Genomic DNA, 6,158 nt, shown 5'->3' on the forward strand with positions numbered 1-6,158 from the left:
GGGTAGTCTCTTTTGTAAAGTGGGTATTTAAGTCCCCTCACTTTTCCATTGGATTTTCTTTTTTTTAACTATTTACCTGTAGGAATTGCTCATATATTCTGAATATGAGTCCTTAGATGGCAATGTATATCGCACATGTTTTCCTCAGTCTATACATTGCCTTTTACTCTCTTAATAGTACATTTTTTATGAACAGAAACACTAAACTTTACAAAATTTATCGTGAACTTTTATGCTTAGTGTTTTGTTTTGTTCTAGAATAATTTATTTAATTTTAATGATCTTTTTTAAAAAAATTGCTATAGGACAGAGTGAGAGAGAGTGAGAAAGCAAGCCACCAGGTCTGGGACTTAAACCACAGTCAGCCATGTGGGAGTCCTGCACTCTAACCACCATGGTGGCAACCTGCTGGTTCATGTTTAGTGAGTATGTTTTTTTTTTTTTAATCTGTTTCAAAAAGCCCACCTTTGCCAATGTAAGATTTTTTATAGTTTGTTCTATCAAATTCTTCTCTAGTAGCAATAAAGGAAGCACAAGAAAGAAAGAAAAAGAGACAATAAAGGAGAAAGTGTGAGAACATAAACCCCTACCTCACATAGTATCTCACTGTAGTCTTATCTACCAAATTATACGCTCTTTGAGGCCAAGGACTAGGCATCCTCACCCTGGCATCTACTCTGGTGACAAGGTCACTGCCTAACTCATACCAGAGGTGTGTATATATATCTCAAAGAAGATGGAAAAATCATATCATGGAAACACCATGCATGGATTTTTTTATTTTTGGCACCAAAATAAACTAGTACTTTAATTCCATTTTCACATGAACTTTTAAAGTTCCCGTGTTGATAGATTGAGTTAATTACTTCTCAAGTTTGGTTTCTGTCCTCCATCTGAAAAAAAGAAAATACATGAAGATAGATGATGAGAAATGGGAAAATTCTTATACCGTTGTCTACTCAATGTCGTATCACTGCTAGAGAAGAAGATGAGGTTCCCTGGGTCACGTACTTGGAGAGTAGCAGGGTCAATACTTGATCCTAAGACTCCTGCCTTCCAATTCTCAGAACTTTCCCACAGGTCAAAGCTTCCTAGAAAACCCAAGGGCTACATTTTTTTTTAATTGCCAGACACCATGTGTGCTTACCAGAGAGGGAGAAAGAGAGAGATTATTCCCCTACCCCCATCCCTAATATGGCCTGGTCACGACACAATTTTTTCCCTCTACACTCTTCCATCCCTTCAGAATTTTAGACACTGAAACACATATGCCTTCTGTGTTCCCTAAGCTCCAGGGGCTGGGACTGAATCAGAGGTCAGTCATGTGGGATCTGGCTCCCAATGTGTAGTGCTTAACCACAACAATAAGAGCCAGAAAGTCAAAAACTATTTTTAGAGAACCCACATAAGTGTCAGCTTTTAGACAGCTTTGCTGTTGTTTCAATATGTAATCAAGAGTTCTGTGGTTCTTATTATTGCTCTCTGTTGAGTTACTAAGAGGCAATCAACAAGAGATTAAAATATCACAAACTTGGGGTGGAGGTGTGGAAAAGGAGAGAAATTAAAAACAAAACAAAACAAAATTGACCTCAGGTAACATTGCCTTCACATAAGATCTTGCATATATAAGTTTTGAAGAGGGGTTTGGTTCCTTCCAGACAACCCCTGTAATTTCATGCTTGTGTACCCTGCCTGCATTTACTCTAGGAACACATTCCTAACATTTCATGAATATCGGTAATTGCTGAAGCACTTACTTCATTTTTTCTATAGCAAAAGTATTTATTTGGACCAGAAGTTTCAAATCGGAAGTCTGTGGACTAGATAAGAGCCATAATAGGTGAAAGCATGCATAGGAGTCGACTACAAAAGATACAATAGGGGATAGCCAGTGGCACAGTGGCTAAGGTAGTTGGATCCCACATGATCAACTGCACAATTACAGACCTGGGAGCTTGAAAAACATGCTGTGGTTAAGCACTACATGTCAGGAGCCAGATCCCACATGGCTGACCTGTTTCAGTCCCAGCCCCAAGTGCATCTGACATGGGCCTACCCCTGCCCCTTTAACCAGAAAGCCTCTGCCCCAAATCTCTTCTTCCAGCCTAACACTCAGCAAAAAGCCAGGTAGGGTAGTTTCTGTCTTCTTTCTATGTCTGTCTCTCTATTTAATCTGTAGGTACTACCTCTTGTCTCTGACCTCTTCTTTCTCTTGCTAATTTCAGAATCCATGTGCATCTGAGGTGGGCCTAGTCCAAAGCACTAGCATGCACACAGTTCTTATTTTTTAACCTTTTTTATAATAATTTTTCCATTTTCATTGTTTTGTTTTATTTCCTTTCTTTTACCTGACTTTCTCACCTTGCTTCTCACCATCCACACATTGAGTGTCTAGGCAGGTCTAGGTGCACAGTAGCGAAGCATCTGGATACTTTAAACCCCACAGCTCAGCACTGGTGTACCTATTGCCTTGAAACTGTGAGGCCTTTGCAATATCCAGTTCCACTGGCAAAAGTTCAGGTTGCCTGTTGAGGATCAGGGAAACGGAACTGCAGAAATATCACAGGTAATCTCCTGCATACCTCTAACACTCAGAATTAACTCCAAGAAGGTAGGAAGTAACATATAATCCATCAGCTGACCAGAAACCACCATTGCAGAGGCACACGAAATATGGGAAATCAAGAAAAGTATCTCTCCCCCAAGGAGAAAGCACAGCCCTTCATCATCCACAGATAATACAATGGAACTCGTGGAAATGTCAGGTAAAAAATTTAGGATATTCATAGTGACAAAGCTAACAGAGATGCAAGAGAAGAGAGACAATAAACTCCAGAAAATGCAGTAGAAAAGAGATAACTAGTTCCAGGAGGTGAGGAAGTTCTTGTACCATCTGAAAGAGGAAAAACACATCATAACAAACAATCAAATGGAATGATTAGAGATGAAGGCTGTAATACAGGAAATCAAAACCTCCCTTGAAAATATTAAAAGCAGATTTGATCATGAAGAAGATTGATCTCAGACGTAGAAGGTAGAACTTCTGACTTAAAATAATTCACCAAAAAGACTGAGAAAATACCTCCCCCCAAAATGAGAATTATATACGAGTAACACTAGATACCATTAGATGCCCAAACATCCGGATAATCAGTGTCTCAGAAGGTGAAGAAACTAATAAGGATATTGATAATCTATTCCGTGAAATCCTAGAAGAAAGCTTTCCAAACCTAAAGAGGCACTCAAATATTCAGACCCAAGAAATACAAAGGATCCCACATAGAATCAACCCAATAAGCTCTTCTCCAAGGCATATCATAGCCAGATTGACCAAAACCACAGACAGACACAAGATACTAAAATTGGCAAGAGAAAAACATCAAGTTACTTTCAAAGGATATCCCATCAGGCTAACATCAGATCTCTCGTCAGAAACAATGCAAGCGAGGAAAAAAAGGGAAAATATATTCAAAGTGCTAAGTGACAAACAATTTCAACTAAAAACACACTATTATCCTTTATATGGGAAGAAAAGATAAATACATTCTCACATAAACAAAACCTGAAATAATTTACCAAGACCAGACCTGTTCTTCAAGAAGTTCTGAAGGGAGAACTATACCAGGAAAACTAAGACAGACAAATAAGAGAACAAAAAAATGATCAAGAAAAGGATCAACTTAATACTAGGGACAAGTTCTGAAATATCAATAATAATGTTGCATGTTAATGGGAAGCTCAGACCACAGTAACCCTGCCAATTCAACAAAAGAGAGATTACATGAGACTGAATTGGTGAAATAGAATTCTATGACCTTTTTTCTAAAACATTACTGATTTTCTTCTGTGCTTTGTATTCCTGATGTAAGGAATTTTTCTTTTGAGTTGTTGAGTTCAGCAATTTGGTAAAAAAAAGATTTTTTTAATTGAAAAATAAACTTTTCTCCCTTCCTGATCCCTTTGCAGTTGGAAAATATTTGTGAGCCTTCTTATTTGGGGGCAGAATGGTTATTTGCATAAGAATACAATAGTATCTGTTGCCTTGCATCAGAAATTAAATTCTTATGGGACTTTGTGCAAATAACAGGCCAAATTTAGATTAATCTAATTTTTTTTTCAAGTAAGTTTGTTTATAACTCTCTTTAGTAAAAGGGGGAATGGAGAGAGGAAAAAAAAAATGTTTCAGAAGAAAGTTACAGTACACTTGTCACTAGATTCTAGCTTTGTCCATACTTTAAGATCTTTTGTGAATTGAGAAAATGTGAAGGAAAAAAAGGTTAGTATGGAAGGGAGGGAGGGGGAAGGGGAAGAAAAAAATGGGTCAAAATATGCTTCATTGACAAAAAATGAAAAGCTATTTGCTGATGATAATGTATGTAGTAATATCCTTGACTTGACTAACATGCATGGTATTTGTGCTGGAAAAAGAAATGTATACTGTAAAGACATGATAAAATGTAAAAAAATAAATAAGTAAATAAAAAAAAATCATGCTGGGCATGTTTATGTGTTCCGAAAATCCTGAAAGAATGGAGGAGAAGGGATTGTGGTGTGGCCATAACTCCTCAAGGAGGTAGGGGAATACTTTCTCACTTTCCCTCTCTCTCTCTCTCCTTCTCTCTGTCTCTCTCTGGCACATGCACACGGTCTATAGCAAAGTTGAAAAAAGAAAGTTCATTGGAAAAATGAAATTAAAGTACATGTTTATTTTTATATAAAGTTTTTGAAATCCTTGCCTAGTTCTAAAATTATACACATTTCCATGAACTTTTGAAGACCTTCCTCCAAGTATATGTGTTTAACAATTAAGCAAAAATACTGTTCAAGTTACACATTAAAAAAAGAAAAAAGGACTTCTAGATTCTCCTGAAGAATCGATCTATATTCTAAGTGTACGTCTGCATTTCAGCTGCCTCACTCCTCACAAGCTAGAAATAATCACATTTAGTGAGGAAGTCATGTTGCAAACTAAGATAGGCCAAAAGCTAGGTTTCTCATACCAATTAGCCAACTTATGACTGCAAAGGAAAAGTTCTAGGAGAAATTTTAAAGTGCTACTCCAGTGAACATGAATAGGTAAAATAGGTAAGAAATAAAACGGGCATATTGCTGATTAAGAAAGCATTAATGATCTGAACAGATCCTATCAGCTATAACATTCTCTTAAGTTAAAACCTACTCCAGAGCATGACCCTAGCTCTTCTAAATTCTAAGAAATCTAAGAGAGGTGAAGAAGCTACAAAAGTAATGTTTTAAGTTAGCAGAGGTTGGTTCAAGGCATTTAAGAAAAACAATTATTTTCATAAAATAAAAGTGCAAGGTGAGTCAGCAAGTATCCAGCTTAAAATAGCTGATGGAAGTGGCCACAGTAAACACATTTTTCAATACAGACAAAACAGCCTTATAGTAGAAGATGCCATCTGGGGCTTTCATAGCTGGAGAGAAGTCAATGCTTGGTTTTGAAGTTTCAAAGGACAGGCTAACTCTCTTGTTAGAAGCTAATTCAGCTGGTCACTTTAAGTTGAAGTCAATGCTCATTTATCATCCTCAAAATCTTAGGGTCCTTAAGAATTATGCTTAATCTACTCTGCTTGTGCCCTAGAAATGAAACAACAAACATGGATCACAGTACATCTGCTTATACTTTTGTTTACTAGGTATTTTAAGCCCACTGTCGAGATCTGCTGAGAAATAAAAATCTTTCAAAATATTACTGCTTACGGACAATGCATCTAGTCACCCAAAAACTCTGATGGAGATGTACAAGAAGATTAATGCTTGCTAACATAATATCCATTCTGTAGCCTTCGATCAAATAGTAATTTTGTCTTTTTCTTTCTTTTCCTTTTTCTTTGTTTCTCTTTCCTTGTTCTTTTTCTTTCTTTCTTCCTTTCTTTTCTTCTTTTTTTTCTTTTTTTTTTTTTAGAGAGAGATGTGTGTGTGTGTGTGTGTGTGTGTGTGCTCACCAGAGAAACAGAAAGTGAGAAATCACCCGCTCAGGAGGGATGACCCCACCACAATCCCTTCTCCTCCATTCTCAGAATTTTGAGCATGCACACACACACACCCAGCATGAGTTTATAGCCACTGGGTTCAGGACTCCAAACCTGGTCAACTATGTGGGAGTCCAGTGATGTAACCATTACACCATCTGCTGG

Source organism: Tupaia chinensis, unplaced genomic scaffold (assembly GCF_000334495.1).
Source record: "Tupaia chinensis unplaced genomic scaffold, TupChi_1.0 Scaffold000495_1, whole genome shotgun sequence".
In the NCBI taxonomy this organism is placed as follows: Eukaryota; Metazoa; Chordata; class Mammalia; order Scandentia; family Tupaiidae; genus Tupaia; species Tupaia belangeri.